Raw genomic sequence first — 19581 nt, forward strand, 5'->3', positions numbered from 1 at the left:
CAATCAGGCCTGCTCTCCTGGTGACTTCTCTCTGCCCCTTCCTCTGTTTCCCTTCTCAGAGGCCACTACCTCTAGAGCCTGTTTGAGGGAGACACAGACAGACAGCCCTTATCTTCTCTCAGAGGCTTATGGCCCAGTCCTGAAGTGATGACAAATCCCTCCCCAAAGCCCCCATAACCTCCATTGTCTGGGTTGCTCTTATACTGATCTGGCCTGGTGTATGGGCCTCAGCCACAGACTTATCTTCCCTTTGTACATCACACACACACACACACACACACACACACACACACACACACACACGTACTCAAATATATATATAATTAAATTTATTTTGTATTATGTGTTATGTATATTATATTTATTAATACTTATACAATAACATTTTTAAAAAATGAGTCTTGGCTCGGCATGGTGATGAACACATAATCACAGCACTTCCTAGGAAGGCAAAAGTGGAAGAGTCTGAGGCCAGCATGAGCTCTATAGGGAGACTTTGGGTTATATGTAAATGACCTAAAGACACGCCCACTTATCTGCTCTCTGCTGCTGGGACAGGGATTTTCTGTTTTTGGAAGACCCTTTTACGCCTCTAGTTTAGAGAGTCTAGATCTTCCCCTGGGCTTAACCAAAAGTCTCATGAAAGACAGCCAGCCACAGAAAATATCTGCAAACCCTGAGAGTCCTCAGGGCTTCTCATGACCTGAGCAGCTATAAGGGGCCTTGTTTGTTTGTTCCTTTGTTTTAGATGGTTGGAACAGGCTGTAGTTCCCTAGCATCCACCATGAGTTGATCAGAGCCTTTCTGTCCAGTGTGCCAACTTTGGGGACCTGAACAAAGTTCTCTCTCACAGCCTGTTGAAGATGCTGCAGAGTCCTCATGGCCAGTGTCCCTCTTCTGTTTCTGGCTAGCAGAGTGGGCTTTGAACTCCTGGAAGGAGCTGGCTGGCACATGGGGAGATGAAGGGACAGAATTCAGCAAGTGAGTGAGGTCAGGTCAGGGCCTGTTATGCCCAGTGGAGAGAGTGTGGGCCATGCTGTATGAGGTTCAGGACAGAGACATCCGCATCAGACGCGGGAGCTGAGTGCATTTCAAATTATTTCACTGAACACCCGAATCACTGTTTGCCCCAGCGACCTCTCCCTTCAAGTCTCACGTCAGAAGTATAATACAGGCAGATCATTAAGTCAGCCACCAGAGCTAGCAGCTGACATTGGCACTAATTGTAATTAAAAATTAGCATAGAAATGTGCTTTTAGGAGATTAAAATTATTGGTGGGTTCTGACCCCCGTGCATCACCCTAAGTGATGGACAACAAATGAGCCCCACATTAAATAAAGTCCGTCTAATAGGCTTCTGAGAGAGAAAAGATGCAGATTCATTGATTTTCCTTTCTCCTTGATTTACAAACACATCTCCTGCATAGATAAACAGCACACACCGGGACTGTTGGTACAGCAGACGCCACACTGCCTTTGAGAGGCCATATCTTCATCAATTTCCATACAGGGCCTCGACCTCTAGTAACAGCTTTGTACCGTAAGCACTTTCTCTACTCAGCAAATTGCATTACATATTAGAAATATTATCTCCGTGCAGCAAAGTATCAGTTAATGATTAGCCGAGTGGCTAAAATGCGTGTCAGGAAGAGGATCTGGATTTCACGGAGCAATTACCGCACGGCGCTGTGTTTGCATTCCCGTGCAGGATTTACGTCGTGGGTACCGGAGGCTCCTGTCAGAGGCAAAGTGACACGAAGACAGATGTGTCGTGGGGGCATTCAACACCTCCAGCTGCATCTTCTCCATTGTCTCTGCTAGAGTTCCCAAGCCCTGTTGACAGACAGCCTCCTGGGTAAGTTGGAGGCTTCTGGGCCCTTTAGGTAGATGGAGGCTCTGGTGGCATGTTGGGAAGCAGAATCGTGAGACAGAAGGCTGACAGCCTGCGTGGAGTGGAGATAAAACAGGCCTCATGCTCATGTAGTATATAGAGATGAGAGAAATGCAAGAGACCACTGGGGTCAGACAAATAAGGAGTAGGAATGGACTAGGCATCATGAAGAAATGCAAAGCCAAGGATGCAACAGGCACCATGGAGGGGGGGGGGATGGCTTCGCTGCTGCCACCAGGCCCTCTCTGAAAGGACAGCCCATGTCAATGTCCCTAAGGAGATCCTGGGGCAGTGATATGTAAAGGGTGATTCCAGACAGACTCCTGGCCATGGAACTTTGGGGATGACAGGATGGTCAACTAGGCTGGAGGAGAGAGGATGAAGGGAGAGAGAGTGATGGCAGGCTGGGAAAAGGTGCATCAAACCACTCTGTAGGGATGCTGGGACTCTGTTAAGTGAAGTCACACTGCAGAATCCTAGGTCAGAGAGGCCAGGTCAGACCCTGCTTTCCAAGGTTTCTGGCTTCTACATAGACCTTAACAGAAACTTGAGATAGATACTGGGGCAATCTGGAGGAGGGGACTTAGAGAGGAACTAGATTCTGCACATCTACCGAGGATTGCTTAAGCGTCGGGGCTTGGGTAGACAAATGGGGAAAGGGAGAATTCAGGAAATCTCTAAGCCCAGGTTACGGAGGGGCAGCTGGTGGAAGGTGTGGACGTGGGCAGGCCTTGTTGGGGGCGGCAGTCATGATGATAGCCCAGATGCCTCTAAACTGTCCCATCCCTCCAAGTGGAGCCGAGGGAAGGCATTGATTTGTCCACTTGTGGACCACTACGTACTGATGGTTTTCATCCATTTTTCCTCCTCATCAAAGATGCTGCTAGCTAACCAGACCAGGCAGGAAAAAAGTTTGTTGATTTTAATATTTCAGGCCAACATCAGGCTTTATGTATGTGTTTCAGGAGATGGTCTGTTTCCTGTCATCCCTGGCCAGCCTCCTAGAGTCCCCAAAGACCATGTGGTTTGATATTTGGCTTTTCTTCTGTAGTAGACATAGTTTTGGTGCCCAGGGCTCCTGTAGAAGTGCACACTCCTGAGCCAGGCCACAGATTCCCACAGCTTTGGCCTAGCAGTGACCTTCTTCTGACTCCCCAGCAACCTGGTCCCTGTGAGGTCTTCAGCCTCAGCATTGGTGGACAAGATGCCTTCCCTACTTTCCTGTCCTAGGTACTTCCTCTAAGACAGGACCATCTGTCTTGCTCAGGGTCACTGCACTCTCACAGGGCCCCATTTCCTCTACAACCTTTGTCCAGAGTCACTTAGTACCAGAGTTGGTCCAGGCTAGCAGGCATCAGCTGCCCATCTGTTCTCCAGTGCTGCTGGGCCAGTGAGTACTACTCAGTAGGCTGGGTCCAGGCAGCTGCCTGGGGCTGGGGAGCAGACTTCAGGATCACTAAGGTCCATGGGACTCAGTTTTGTCTGGGCTTGGGAATCAGTGGGCAAAACAGGGTGGAGGGGGCTCTTAGGATTATTTCTTGCAGTGAGGTGAGTTAGCATGCCTCTGCACCTGTGGCTGCTGCCTGGAGAATGCTAGGTTTGGGCTCAGAGCTAAACGCCTAGAGATTAATGGACAACGCAATCATATTCCTGAGAATTGGGTCCTGAAGTCACAGAAAGGGATGATGATGGGGTCACAGGAGGAAGGTGCTTGCCGGCAGTTTTATTAAGCTTCTATGACCTCCACGCCCCCTCCCCAGGCCCCTCTGCCTTGGGCAGCCAGAATCGGCTGGTTTGGGTGGGGCATCTCAGACAGAGATCCCAGGCAGACCAGAGGTTCAGGCTCCTTGTTTTTCAACCTGCTCTCTTAGGCTGTTTGAAGAATATCCACTGTTCCTTTTTGGTGTCAGAATGAATTATTTAATGGGGAGTGAAAACCTGCCCTCAGAGTGCCTTTCAGAACACGGAGGAATTAGGATCTTAGATTTGTTTTTCTTAATATCTCTCTTTGTTTTTCCCGGAGGTGCCCTGAGAGAGCCAGATCTTGGCTCTGTGCAGCTTAAGAAAAGGCAATCTGGGCTCCGTCTTCACTTCCTCCTGCCCTTCCCACAAGCCACATAGCTCCCAGGAGTCAATTTAACTCAGCACACTTTGGCGTTGTTCAGCCTGTGGCGATCCATCTGGCACCTGCCCTCAGGCTGACTTTGGAGACCCCATAGTTCATCCCATTCCCACACCCACCCTTCTGCTCCATCAGGCCTCCTCTCTTCCACAGACCTCAAGGCTTGAAAGTGAACACCGGGAGGGGTAGACGCCTGTTCTCCACGCTTGTCCTTTGCCTGGGCTGGCACTGCCTCCAACTTGGTGCTGCCCCCGCTGCTCTGCAGACAGGACACCAACAACCTCCTCACTTCACTTCACACTGAGCTGTTCTGCCCCAGGAAATGCAGTGAGGGCTAGAAACTGGCACCCCATTACCAACACATCCCAGCTCTACAGAGTGAGGGCAGAGGGTTTGGGCAGTCTCCAGATCTCCGGGGCATGGGTGATCTAAGGAGAAAGAGTGAGTCAAGCTAGAACCCAGGGCTCCATTGGAAACGTTAAGTCATGTGACCATCACCTTACAGAAGTGGCCCCCAATATGTGTGCAATCTTGCCCAAGTGTGGGTCTCTCTGGGCCTTTAGGGCACCCAGGCCTACTTTCTAAGATGGAGAGGGAGGGCTAGTGTGGAGGAGAAGATCCATAGCCCAGCCAGGCTTCTGGGCTCCATACAAGCTGCTCATCTTCTACTTACTCTACTATTTGCTTTATTCTCAGCCCTTGGATTTCTCTGGACACAGCCCTGGATGTCTAGGGATGCTGTTTGATTCTCTCAGGCTGAAGTGAGTGAAGACATTTGACAAGGGAATTCAAGTGTGCTGGATCCCAGGACTCTGAGTGTGATGGTAAGTGCAAGAACAGAGTCCATGCTGAGAGCTCCCCTGAGTGTGTGTGTGTGTGTGTGTGTGTGTGTGTGTGTGTGTGTGTGTCTGTCTGTCTGTCTGTCTGTCTGTGGTGGTTTGAATAATATTGCCCTTAGGGAGTGGCACTCTTAGGAGGTATGATCTTGTTGGAGTAGGTGTGACTTTGTTGAAGGAGGTATATCACTGGAGGCAGGCTTTGAAGTCTTGGAAGCTTAAGCCAGGCTTAGTGGCTCACAGCCTCTTCCTGCTGCCTGTGGATCCAGATGTAGAACTCTCAGCTACTTCTCCAGCACCATGTCTGCCTGCATGCCACCATACTTCCCACTATGACAATAACAGACTAAACCTCTGAACTGTAAGCCAGCCCCAATTAAATGTTTTCCTTTATAAGAGTTGCTATGGTCATGGTGTCTCTTCACAACAATGAAACCCTAATTAAGACAGTGTCCATATATGTCTCTGTGTTAATTTATATGTAAATATGTATGTGGTATATGTATGTACATATGTGTGTCTGTGTGTATGTGGTGTATGCCATGCATGTGTGCATGCCTCTGGAGGACAAAAGAGAGCATTGGACACCCTAAAGCCAGAGTTACATGAAGTTGTAAGCTGCCCAATGTGGGTGCTGGGAACTGAACTCAGTTCTTCTATAAGAGCATCAAGCACGTCCTAAGGCTGGGTGCTCCTCATCCACCGGTACTCAAAATTCATGGGTGGAGTGAGTGAGGGATCACATGAGTTGTATCTCTCCCACACACACTCCTTTCATTGAGGGAGACCTCCCCACGGCTCCCGAGAGCCAGCCTTCCCACAGGTAATGGCACCTGTGCTCTGGCTCTGCTTCTCAGCTTGACTCCACCTCCATTTACTCGCCACTATTCCTGCTTCAGAACCACAGCCTCAAGCCCCTGTTCCTTTTTCACTGACAAGTCTTCGTACCGAATGGAGAGGTCCCATCGTCTAGTCCTTATTTGTTTGTCTTATCTAATACAGTACAGTGGGTTTCACTGGGACATCTTCATGCATGTGCTTAACATGCTTTAATCCCATCTAAGCCATTTCCACCCTTTCTTGCCTTTCCTCCCCCTGACCCCTTCCTCTCTAAAGGCTCCTTCTTCTGTCGCATAGCCTGCACATAAGAGAGCATGGATATTCCTCTCTCTGGGTCTGAGGTATTTCGCTTAATATGATTTCTAATTCTACCCAGGTTTCTCAAAATGGCACTCTATTTTGTTCTTCTTTTATGGCCTAATAAACCCTGCTGTGTTGATATACCACACCCTTTGGTGCATTTTGCTGCGGGGGCGGGGGTGTCTTCTTTTAAACTTTTTATAAGGCTACACCATTAGTAGTTTAATCTGTCTTAGTGTCCTTTTGTGGTCTATTGCTTCCCATGTTCCCTGCCCTTTGCTCTTACCCATCCATCTTATCAACACCCTCTGTATTAGTTACTTCCTGACGCCGTAATAAAATGCCAGAGCCAAAAGGTGGCCTGTGGAAGAAAGGATTCATTTGGGCTTAGGATCCCTGAGGGATGGGAGTCCACTGTAGAAGGGAGCATGGAAGCAAAGCATAGGCATGGCAACCTAAGCAGGAAGCTGGGATCTCCTGTCTTCTACCACAAGCATGAAGCAGAGAAAGCAAGCCAGAAATGGAGCAAGACTATGAACTCTCAAAGACTGCCCAGATGACATAGTTCCTCCAGCGAGGCCATACCTCCCAATCCTGCCCAAACAGCATCTTCAGATGGGCACCAAGTGTTTAGATGCCTGAGCCCACGGGGGCAGGGGGCATGTTCATACAGACCATCCCACTCTCTGTATTGGAGTCATGTCCTCTTCAGCTAGAGAATTTCTGGCCTTACCTAAGGAACGCTTGACTCCATTTCATTTGATACAATTAAGTGTATGCTAAGGATTAATTATAACTTCACATGAATGGCCTGCCCACTCAGCGTGGCTTTCTTAGTCACTCCTTGCTGCACTTTGGATGGTTATTTTCATCATTTGTCCTCTTTCCTGTTATCTAGTTCACTATCTCATGTTCAATGTTGAGTAACACTGCATCCAGCACTTTGGACCCAGAGGCGCTAACAATGATGAATGCTCTAACACAAATCCCTAAAGAGGCAGGATCCTGGGGCATTTGGTCTCTCCCCTGTACCTATACCTGTGCTGCCCTGCATTTAAATTCTTAGGTTAGATGCTTCAAAAATGATTGTAACTGTGCTGTGCTATTACCATAACTGTCCTAGAAGAGGAAACCTCACTTCTATTTGTCTTCAAGATTACTCCCTCCACCCTCGTCTCCAGTCACCCCCACCCCCACCCCCACCCCCGGTGGACCATGATTTTCCAAATCCAAACTGCGGTGAAGTTACAAAGAATGATTTCTGCCAAGGCAGCTCCTTGACTGTTTCCAGTTCCTCTTGTTCTGACTCTGTGTGGTACCTGTTCTTGGGAGGTAGTACAGGCATGAAGTTCTGTGACCTTCTGGACCCTTCAAGTGCTAGCCCCTGCTCCCTTAGCTCATTGCTTCTCAGTCACATTTTTAGAGTAAATTCTCCTTTTTTTGTCTGTTTGTTTTTCTTCCTCTAGCATTCTTAACATTCCCCCAGATCTCTGGCTGTCAACAGTCCTTATTCTTACACAGCTTAGGGTTGAACTCCACTTTCCACAGCTCCTCGAAGTCCATCGAACCCCTTCAATCTCTAGATTAATATCTGACAATGAGAATTTTTTCTTGTCATTTTCCTTTCATAAACATGTAAAACTTTATCTTTTAGAGATCTTTTAGGATTGCAGAAAATCTCCAAAATGTAGACATTTTGCACACGAACTTTGTCCCTCAGCCCCTTCCCCTCTCTGCTGATATCTGACACTCCAAGAGCCTTACACTAATAGTTCATGGTCATTCCACACCCCTACCAGCAGCATCACAGTGACAGGTCTTCATCACTGTATCTATATTCACACCAGGGCTCACTCCTAGAATGGCGTGTCCTGTGGGTTAGAATGAATGATGTAGCCCATGGTGAATTTATTGACCTATAAATCCTCTATGTGGCACCTGCTCATCTCCTCCTCTTAGTTCTGTAATAACCAGTATTTTGCCTTTTCTAGAGTTGCAATCATATCGCATGTAAGGTCTTTACAATGGCTTCTTTCTTTAATGATATACTGCTAAGGTTTCTCCGCGTGTTTCCGTGTCTCGGTAGCTTTATTTGTCCTACGATGAGTAATATTCCATTTTATGGATATATGAGAGTATTTGTCTCACATCTAATGGTTTAGGGTTGCTTCCAAACTTCAACGAGTAGTTATGAAGCTGCTGTAAACATCTAGGTCCAGATGCTGTAGGGACATGAGTTTTTGTTCATTAGGGTGCCTAGCAAGGGGTACAGTGCTGGATTACACGGTGAGAGTCTTTAATAAAAATCCATGTGGTTGTCCTGTTTCAAATTACCACCAGCAGGGAATGAAATAGTGTTCTGTCAGCATTTTGAATTTTGAGAATTCTCATGGTTGTGCATCTTGTTTTAATCTGTAATTAAACATTTTCACATATGACTCTTTACATCCTATTTGTCTTTCCTTCTCTCTTTGTCTCTCACCTCTCTGCCTCTCTGTCTCTCTCTGTCCCTCTCTTGTCTCTCCCTTCCCCTCTCTTTCTGAAGACCCCCACCTCTCTTTCTCTTCCTCCACCCTCTGTTGCCCCACCCTCCTGAGCCTAAGTGATGCTTTTGTCTCAGGCAGGTGTAGTTGCCCTGCCTGGATTTTGTAGTGTGATGTTTCTATTGGTAATAATCTTATTACATGTTTCCTTACTACTGAGTCTAAGAGGCTTTTGGCCATTTTGGATCAGAGTATTTTATCTAATGTTTCTCCCTTAAACCTTTCTCCTAATCTTCTTAGTCTCTTGATGATGTTTTTCACACAATGGAAGTATTATTTTTGGTGACAGCTTATTATGGATTGCTGTCATGGATTGTGCCTTTCAACACTGCACACAAATGGCAATGTGGTACCCAAGGTCCTCAAAGTTTTCTCCTTGTCCTGTTGAGAGTTCTGTTGTTTAACGTGGGTCTGTGTTATGTCTTGGTCTCATTTGTCAACTCTGTGTCTGGAGTTTACATAAAGTTCTGTTTGTGGATATCCAGTTGTTCCAATGGTAAATAGAGTCTGTGCTTTCTACATGTGCTGGTCTGGGAGAGAGACAGTGGTCCCCCTCCAAGTACCCCACCAGACACTAAGGAGCTGAAGGGCCTAGACACACTTGTTCCCCACACACATCTTTCAGACAGCTCAAGGAGAAGCCTGAAACCTCATTCCTGGTCCCACCTGCTGAGCTTTCCCCTTTTGCCTAGTGCAGCTAACCCCTTCATGGTAAATCCCCTGGGGATCATGGTCATGTCCATTTCATGGAGATGTGGGGATTAGGCAGAAATAACAGAGGTGTGTGACTATTAAAAAGACGGTGATAAAAGGACAGAACTGAAAGTCATAGTCATCTCTGAACTGGATCCCTTTTCCCAACCTAAGCCAATGAGCAAGGAAGTTATTTAACTATGATCAGTGCCAGGCAGCCCCCAGAACACAGAATAAACATGTGCAAGGAAACTAGAAAGATGTGCGAAGTATCCTGGAGTGTGGGCTATGTGCAAGTATGTACACGAAGAGGGAATATAGCCTTCAGCATACTGTCTATATAGGGTGTGAAGCTGGGGTCAGGAGGAAAGTGGGATGGATGACCCAGGGTGGGCAGTGTGTATCCTGGATTGTAGTGACTCCAAGCACCATGGGAGCCTAGTTCCTCAGTGCATGCTCTATGGTTCTGAGGGACCAGGTTTTCCCCTTCTCCTTGCATTCACATCCTTCTTGTTCTGTGCATAGGTGGTATTGGTCTTTTTGATGCTACCAGTCAGTCTCAGTCCTTGGGAGTCCAGTCTGCCCGAAGCAACATCCTGGTTATCTGTCCAAACTCACAAAGCCCACAACCCACATTGCTGCTAATTTCTTAATAAAAGACTGTGCTTATAAAACCTGACAACATCAAAGGAGGTTTCTAAGCCATGTACATCAGGCCTTTCATGGGAAATAGTGGGGAATAGCTAATGACAGGCAGGCTCAGTGGAACAGATATTTCATCTAATACCCGTTTCGAGAAAGTCAATTGCTGGGTGATTTCTGCAGATTAAATTACCTTTATTTGGAGGTCACCTCCCGAAGCTAGATTGAGAGAGACAGAGTCACAATATCAATGCCATCAGCAAGGTGTTAATTCACTCCACAAACAAGGGTGTCATGCCTCCCTAGCACTCTGAAAGAGAAGGGTTTTAGCAACCCTTTCCAATCTTTAAAGTCACATTGAAGGGCAGATGTGTAGGTTGTATTGGGACTGTGCACATTCATTTAAACAACTCCTTGGTATTGTTAAAAAACTGTGCCAAGAGAATTGGTAACATTACTCCAGCTGGTGTCCATACTGAGGTTTCAGGTGAGCAGGGATAGCAGGATATTGTGGGTAGGTGGGAAACTGGGGCTCAGATAGGAGGCCAACAGCCAATTCCCAGGGTCAAAACTGCTGGGGACTGCACCCTCCCAGACTGAGGCAACATCTTTCATGCTGGCACTGCTCTGGCCTGACCAGAAGCCCTTATACAGTAGGATCTGCCCCTTCATGTGCTGTGGGAGAGGCAGGGCTGTGACCCTGTTCTTCTATGATGACTTCTATTTGGTTCATTTTTGCTTTAATTTTCCGTGACCCAGAATCTGATTGATTTAAAGAGCGAGTGAATTCAGGGTCAGAGGCTGTCTCGGGTTTCCCAGTGGCTAGGAACCATAAACTGACCATTAAAGATGCCCAGTGAAGTCCCTTACCCAACACATAGTCTGGTCCCAAAGTCTTGGTCCCTGTGAGGCCACATGCCTGGCATGAGGGACACACAGTACCACTGTGGTATGTGTAAAGGAGACGAAGAAGTAGACAATTCCCAAGGATTCTCATGCTAGGACACAACATTACCCAGATTCAATGTGCAGGGAACCTTCAGCTCTCATAGCCATATTTGGAAAAGCTGGAGCAGAGGCTACTTACAGGCTGGAGCTGGCATTATCCCCAGGGCTTGGGGAAGACTGCCTTCATGGTCATCCTCTCAGCCCTTCCTCCCTTGTGGCTATCCTGACTTAGTTCAGCCGGCCTGGAGCAGGGGAAGTTCTATCAAGCCACTGAGACTATCTGCTGTAGCTCCTCCCCTTTCCTATGCCTAACTGAATTTTCCACCCCTGACTTCTGTTTCAATCACATTGCCTCCTAATCGATCCTTATGCAAAGCCCCCATTATGGTGGTATTGTGTTCCCCAAAATATTGTGCACTCTAATAAACTTATCTGGGGTCAGAGACAGAACAGCCACAATATTAAACATAGAGGATAGGCTGGTAGCATGCGCCTTTAATCCTAGCATTCCAGAGTTAGAAATCCATGTGTTCAAGGATACAGCCAAGCATGGTGACTCACGCCTTTAATCCCAGGGAGTGATGGCAGAAAGCAAAAAGGTATATAAGGCATGAGGATCAGAAATTAGAAGCTTTTAGCTGGTTAAGCATTTGGCTGGTTAAGGTTTCAGACTTCTAGCAGCAGTTCAGCTGAGAGCCATTGGGATGAGGACACAGAAGCTTCCAGTCTGAGAAAACAGGATCAGCTGAGGATCTGGCAAGGTGAGGTAGCTGTGGCTTGTTCTGCTTCTTTGATCTTCCAGCGTTCACCCCAATAACTGGCCTCAGGTTTGATTTTATTAATAAGACTGTCTAAGATTCCTGCTACACCCCATGCTTCAAGACAGCCCTGGCCAAAGCTCAGTCACCACCCATCTGTCAGACCAGGCACAGGCATGCATTACCTGGGAATGTGTCTTTGGATGGAGTGGGTGTCTTAGTTTCTTTTCTAAAGCTGTGATAAAATAATACCCCTACAAAAGCAACTTAGTGAAGAAAGAGTTTGTTCTGGACCATAGTCCATCACGACAGGGAATTCAAGGACAGAGCTGGCTCTTCCCTTCCTGCCCCATTTTTCCTCAGCTGCCCTCAGCTGCACTCCTGGCAGAGAAGACAGCCCACCACTGTCTTTATTGTCATAAGATGAAAATGATGCATCACCTTCCCTAGAGTCCCCAACTCACTCTGCTGTTTCCCCAGGTGTAAATTTATATCCACTCAAATTTGCTTCTGTTTTTGCTCACGTGTGTCTCCTGGTTCCCACGCAGGTCTTGCACAATGCTTGTCCAATTTATTCATGGGTGTTTTGTCTCTTTTGTTACTGTGTAAATGGGATCTGGCCTCCTATTGTATCTTCTGACTGCTTGAACACATTATCACACTGTCTGTGCACGGGACATTCAGCAGGAGCCTCATTCGGGTTTCAAGATTAGATTCCTTAGGAGGCAGAGACCTGGTTCCTTCCTCTTCAAATCCTCCCCATGTTTTGCTGAAACTTTTGCCCTTAATAGAAGAAAATGACTTTGGAATTGGATTAGGAATAGAGAGTATGGATCTTGGACAACAGGCTGGTACCTGCTGCCTCTTGGTGTTATAATCCCCAAGTCAAAAGTACAGCCTCCACACACCACACTGGAGGTTCTGACTCTGTGGATGTGGAGATGTGCTTGGAACATGCTCAACTTGTGTGGTACTGTACTTGGAAAACTTGAAAGTAGTTGAACAAGTCAAGAAGGTCCTCAAGAGTTAAGGCCTAGGATGCAAACAGTCAGTATCAGGGTTTCTTAGCAGGATGGTCTTGCTTGAATGTCCTTGGGTGATAGCCAATACTTAGATCCCCCTGAAATGTCCCATGGAGAGATGGAATTAGTCACATTCCTGTGTGCCTCTAGCTCAGTGGTTCTCAACCTGTGGGTTGTGACCCCTTCAGGTGTAGAATGATCCTTTCACAGGAATTGCCTAAGACCATCAGAAAACACAGATATTTACATTATGATTCATAACAGTAGTAAAATGACAGTTATGAAGTAGCAACAAAAATAATTTTATGGTTGGGGGGGTCAGCACAACATGAGGAATGTAGGGTCACAGCAGTAGGAAGGTTGGGAACCACTGCTCTAGCTGATTGTTTGAGTTTTGCTTTGGACTTTAGTGAAGGCCCCACACCTCTGAGGTGAAGGACACATGGGGATGAAGATGAGCATGGGACCAGGAAGAGCCTCACGGAGCTCCCTGGCACAGTTCTGTGATCCCCCACCATGAACCCAGGCCCCGTTGTCTCTGTCACGGGTAAGCTGGCCTCCATCTTTGCTATCACTTGGGACCTACAAAGACAGCAATAGCAGTGAGTGTGTCAACTGCAGAATTCCCTTCAATGAATTCCCTCATCTTCCACTACCCTTATCCCCCCTCAGACTGTGGGCAGTTCCTAGAGAGAAGTCTCACTGTGTTTGCAAAGGAGGAGAAACTGGGGCTCAATACAATTACATGGGTCATCCCAGTCATGAGATCAACCATGGTCCCTCAGACAGTGACCCATGCAGCAGCTCATCCTGGCTGCATGGTAAGTCATCAAGTCTGGCTGAATGGTAAGCCCTCTTCTGCCATGGCACTCAGATATACACATACATATGTTTACATATACACACACACACATACACATACATATGGGCATGGCCATGTGTGTATGCACAGCTGTGAGTTCTCATATGCAAGCACATGTGCTTGTGACACAGAAGTGTGAACTTGTCTACATGCACTTGTGTGCACTTTCATGTGTGTGTCCATGTGTCCATGTGTGCACACAACTTATCCATATGTATGCACATGTATATGAAGTTCTCTACTTCCCAGTCTGAGCTGTTCTATGTCTCCTCAGCCACCAGTTTTCTGGGAAGTCCCCTTCTGTGCTCTAGGTGAGGAGGGTGTGGCCAGACACAGTTCTCCTTAGGCCCCCTGGAACCTGCAGTCTCAGGAGGCAGTTGGTGTGTACAGTCAGATGATGCAGTTGTTTGGCAAATTCTCCAAAAGCCTGGGCTTCAGTCTGACAGTCAGGCAACTGTATTTCATGTGAATTGTCTGTGGGGGAGGGAGGTTATTGGCTTTGTTGGCTCTTAGATGGCTGTGACTCTTCTTCTGGCTCCTGCTGTGGCTACTCTGGTCCTCTCAGGCCTCTCCATGCATCCAAGGATGTGTTAGGAAGCACTTGTGTTCTCCTGGATGTTTATTGGTAGATACACAGAATCAGCACACACAGACAGGCTCTACTGCCAGAGCCCAATGGTGTCTTGGTGGAAGATTAGGTTGGACACTTCAAGGTGGGCATGTACCTGAGGAATGGACCACATTCAGATCCTAGAGTTCTTCATGCAGTCTGTGTGGCAGAGGCCTCTTCTGCTTTCAGGCTGCTAGAAGCATGTTCCCCACAGGGCATCTGCATCTGTTGATCCTGTGCCATTGCCTGCGCAGCGTGGCTGAGTGGGTGATTTGTTCCACTTAACCTACAATGTGCTCAATCCTTTGGCTTCCCATCCAATCTACTCCATCATATATTCTCCACTTTGTTTCTTTGTTCAAAAACAAGCCCAACCAGAAGAGTACATTCTAACCATTTCCTAGAAATTGCCCAAGCTTTCTGAGAAATGACAGGTGCCCAGGAATTCCATTCATCACCATCCCACCGCTGATGCTGGGCAGCCATGCTTTTCCATTTTATTTTGGGGTCTGGGGGAGGTCTGAACATTACTTTCATCTTCTAGTGCCTGCCATGTGGCCTAGTGAACCTAGGCTATATCTTCCTTCACTCTTGCCTTGGCTGTCTTCCTTTGAGAGGCCCGTGTTCATGTGTCTATGTCTGAAGAAGATTTGTTCAAGATACTGGTGACCAGGAGTCTCACGAGCCTCCATTCCATCTCCAAAGGCAAGGTGCGGATTCTTGCTCATGGCATCCTTCCTATTACTTATTCTTACAGGTCACAGAACAGGGAGATGTAAGATGGATGGGTGATGGATGGATGGATGCATGCATGCATGCATGCATGAATGATTGCATGGATAGACTGATGGAAGAATGGACCAGTTGTTGGATGAGTGAGTGGATGAATGGATGGATGGACAGATGGATGGATGGATGGATGGATATCGGATGATTAGGTGTGTGAGTGAATAGGTGGGTGGGTAGAAAGATGGATGGATGGGTAAATAGGTAAGTGGGTGGGTAGGTGAATGGGTAAATGGCTAGCTAGATGAATGGAAGGACAGATTGTTGGATGGATAGATGGATGGATGGAAGGAAGGAAGGATGGATGGATGGATGGAAGGATGGATGGATGGATGGATGAATAGATTGAAAGTATGGATGGGTATGTGAGTGGGTAGATGGATGGAAAGATGGATTGATGGGTTGGTGGGTGGGTGGGTACATGGAAGGATGGACGAATGGAGCCACAAAGCAGAGGAGAGGGGGCTTTCTTTGGGACCGTTCTGTAAAGTCCATCCCCAAGATTGTCCACCTGCTCATACCCTAAATGAGTAGGACCAGCCCTTGTTGTGGAACCAGAACATCCAAGGTCAGCCTGATCTCAAGGGGAAGAAATGGAAGGGCATGTTTCTGATGCTCTGACCAGCTTGACCAAGCTTCAGCAGGCTTGCCTGTGTCCACACACCTCTGAACACAGGTACCCCCCCACACACACAAGTGAGAGAAAAGTACAAAATTCAGAGGCCCCTTTAGTATTAGTTGAGCACTGGGACACATTTGCTACCTGTCCCATCATGCTCTCTGCTCATCTCATCCCCAACTACCCTTTATAAGCCCTGCCTGCTGCCACACATACAGTTTTTTTCATGTTGGGCCTTACCATGCTGGCTGATGTCAGCTTGGGCATGACTACTGCAATAGCTTCTTGACTACCAAGGTGTGATTTTGCTTGATAATCACTTCCCAGAGAGTGAGACCCAAAGATGGTGTTGGTGGGGTCCCTGGACCCCTGGGAACATGTAAACTTGAAGATAGTTGACATCTACAGTCTCAAAAGAGTGCAGGTTATTAACAAGTTTGCCTGGTGGGCACCCTATGGGCAAGCCCAAATGGGATGCCCATCCTGCCAGTCACTAAATTCTGATGATAAATATTGAGTCATAGTTATTCACAGGCAGACCCATCAGTCTCTGAAGCAGCAGCTATTGTTGCCGGGCAGAGCCTTGCTACACCCTATTCAGCCTCTTGGATTCTTTGATTTACTAAATTATTCTCAAATTTTCAAATTTGTTAGTCAAAATCTTCTCATAGTGATCCTTCTTTCCCTAAGGTTAGGAAGGCAGAGAGGCCAATATGACCACTTGGGTCCTGAAAGACCCTGATAGGTACACCTGTCCCTTCCAGTGAGCAGAGGACCCGGGAGCTCCACGGGATGGTGCTTAATCAGGTGGATGCTAACTTTAGGATGTCCAGACCCTTCAGACTCTTGGCTACTCTTATTCCAGGTCTACCTCTTCTAGCCTGTGTCCCCTTTGTGGACATAGAGTGACCTCTCCCTCCTGATCTTTATTCTTGCTAATCAATGTGAAGACTTGTATAACTCCCACAAATTTGGAGAAGGCTGAGGCTCCCTGGGTCTGCCACTCTAGGCTCCTTGAATTTTTTTTTTTTTTTAGTATTTTGGGTGTCTTGGTGCCTTGATGTTCTTAGAGACCAGCTGCACCACAGCTTTTGTTCCTGATCTGTCCTTGTCATGTTAACATCTTTGTCATGTGCTCATATCAGATTCTCCAAGAGACCCCTGTAGGTCGATGAGGCCCAGGACTCAATGACTGCCTCCTCCCCTCAACAGCAGAGTGCTTTCAGTGAACACAGCTTCCATGAATAACACACTCTCTTTCCTCCCTCTTTTTGTCTTTTTCCCCTCCTTCTGAGTTCCTCCCTCCTTTCTCCTGTCCATCAGGACTAAGGGACTCTACTTACCATGTGTGGCATCCCATCTACTTGGGATGCTGGACAAGGCTGAAACTGTCCTGTCTCAAAGCCTAGGACCCAACCTTGCCTATGAAACTCAAGCAGATGGGCTTTGTGAGACACTGGATATGAGAGAGGTGGCTGCTTTGGCTGGTGTGAAAATTTGGAGAAAGACAGACCAGAGGATAATCTGGTCATGATACTCCCTGTATAAAGACTCACCCGGTCTCTGCATCGCTCTCCCGTTCCCTCTCTCTCTCACGCAGAACCATCTTGGAACGGACCCTGTGCAATGTTCATTTGTCAGATGTTGACCGATCACCTGATGAGCCTCGAGCCTACGAAGAGACCAGCTGCCTCCCTGCTGTTCCAGTGAGGACTGTCAGGAGGACCCAGCGTGAGGACTGCAGCCTGTGTCTCCCAAGGCTCCTCAGGCCAGCATCCCTCCCTCCACTGCTCACCTAGAGTGTGAGAGACAGTTGCTCAGTGTTGTCATTAATTTTTATTAAGAGTTTGAGACACACTAGAAGCCATTAGTGCCAGAGAAGAGAGAGCAGCAGGCGGCAGTGCTAGGGGAGTCTTCCTCTCCTGCGCTTCAGAGTCCATTTGTCATCTAGAAATGGATGTGTAGATAGCGCAGAAGGAGATGCAGCTCACGAGGAGGTGCTCACTGAATGCTCTAAAACACCCTCAAAGTGCTGTTGGGCCAGAATAATCCAGATAGCACCAGTCTGAGAGCCTGGGGGATCCAGAAAAGCCCTTCAAGGAGCTCCTGCTGCTGGGGGGGGGGGGCAAAGCTGATCACAGAAGGCCTTCTGTAAAGTCACCAGCACCCACTACTGCAGCTGTGCTTGATTGAGATCACCTTTATGGGACACACACACACACACACACACACACACACACACACACACACACACTCACAATCCCTACTTATAGCACATAGACACATGAACACACAGACACACGTACACAAAAGCTGTGGTTACTTAGCTACTTAGCTTGGATGTCTATTGCTGTGTGCCAAATTTTGGCTGGGAGCTGCTTTTTAGCATCCTGAGGCAACAAATGGTGTGGCTGGCTGCTGAGTGCTCATTTTGAGCCTCTGGCTCCAGACAATGGCCTGGCTTTTGGCTGGATTCAAAACCTCATGGGCCATCGACAGGTGTGTACCTTGGTGCCTTGCAATGGGCCTTCTCTGTCACACAACACCGTAATGAATGGATGAAGGAAAGAGATCAGCTTATTGTGTTTGCTTACTTTTTAAAAAAATGTATGTGTGATTGTTTTGTCTGCATGTATGTCTGTGCACCATATTTATGCCTGGTGCTCACAGAGGTGAGAAGAGGCATCAGATCTTCTGAAACTGGAGTTGCAGACAGTTGTGAGCTGCCATATGGGTGCTGGGAACAGAACCCAGGCTCTTAATGGCTGAGCATCTCTCCAGCCCCTGGATTCCCCTTTTGAGACCAAGCCTCAATGCCTTCTCCTTTCTTGTTGGAAATAAGTCAAATCTCTTTGCTGCATTCTATTTATTAGAAGCAGGGCTTTGGATTTGCCCCTCACTCTCAGGCAGGGGAGGTCTCAAGAGCACAGATTCCCAATGGCCAAGGTCCCAGCAGCCCTTGCAGAAGTGGCTGAAGCAATCACTAAAGACTCTCGCTACTACTGAGTGTGTCTGTGGTGGGCAGCTGTAGCCCCTTGCTCTGCCACACTTGTAAATGGACTGAGGGTCCATTTGAGCTCAAGCATCTTTGTGTTAGACTTTCCAATGGTCCAGAGATGCTGCACTGCATTTCTTACAGGGACCCTTTATTCTCCAGGTATTCAGCAATGGAGAGACCTCTTCCCAGGAGTAGAAGAGACGCAGAGCCAGCAGGAAAGTAATGCTCTGGCACAGGTGGGAACGGGTCCTTTGCGCTGTGAGTGTCCAGCTTCGAGTATGGGGGTCTCTGGTGGTGACTCTTGCTTCTGCTTGGTCCAGACACAGTGCTTGCCCCACTGGAGGAGAGCAAGGCCAGTTACAATCCTCAGAGACGATGATCCCCTGAGGCCTCCGCGAGGATGGGTTTTCATTCCTTTTTATTAACGCACAATCTCTTCATCAAAAGTGGATGTCTTGTTGAGTTTCTAGTCTTCAACTACTTATTAAAAATCAGCGCTTTGGGAAGCCAAGCGGGAACAAGAGCTGGAAAGATGGCCTTTCATGGGAGCAGCTGGCAGAATGGGTTTTAGCACAAGTACCACACAGTTTTCCTGAGCAGGGGAGAGAAGAAAAGGAGAAAGAAGAGGAGAGGGGGTAAGGAGAAAGGAAATAGGGGCAGAAGAAAGATGCAGCAGGACTTATAGACCATAGCATAGCAGAACCAACAAAGCACTTAGTGTGACAGTAGGAACTTGGAGTTCGGGGTCGGATCTAGGCTGAGAAGTAGAGGACCTAATAGTGTGCCTTGAAGGTGCTGGCATCTGAACCACAGCTATCACCTTTCTGTCTTTGGGGCCTCATGCTGACCCCAGGCCTAGACTTAGCCCTAGCTGGGTTCTGTAGGTGGGAAGGGCTTAGCAGATTAGGGAGGTGAGGATTCAGGCTGGTGCCAGGGCCATGCAGGTCTATTAACTCTGTATCATGTGTCTGTGATCTGTCTGTCTGTCTATCCATCATCTATTTCTAACTCTATCTATCTGTCTGTCTGTCTGTCTATCTATCTATTCATCTATCTATCATCTACCTATCTATCATCTATCATTTTCCATCCATCCATCTACCTACCTTTC

General features: G+C 47.5%; 1 long non-coding RNA gene across 2 annotated transcripts in view; it reads left to right on the forward strand.

The window, feature by feature from the left end:
• The first annotated feature begins 1713 nt into the window (after positions 1 to 1713).
• LOC128116922 (uncharacterized) overlaps positions 1714 to 19581 on the forward strand; it is a 51244-nt gene continuing 33376 nt past the window's right edge. The window contains exons 1-3 of one of the 2 annotated variants that reach the window (XR_008220631.1): positions 1714 to 1855; positions 4710 to 4837; positions 17073 to 17270. This is a non-coding gene — a long non-coding RNA (uncharacterized LOC128116922). Of the gene's footprint in view, positions 1856 to 4709; positions 4838 to 17072; positions 17271 to 19581 lie in introns of those variants that run through there. The other variant, XR_008220632.1, reaches the window with a different exon arrangement.

This window comes from Peromyscus californicus, unplaced genomic scaffold, assembly GCF_007827085.1.
Source record: "Peromyscus californicus insignis strain IS unplaced genomic scaffold, ASM782708v3 Scaffold_20__1_contigs__length_68692818, whole genome shotgun sequence".
Lineage (NCBI taxonomy): Eukaryota > Metazoa > Chordata > Mammalia > Rodentia > Cricetidae > Peromyscus > Peromyscus californicus.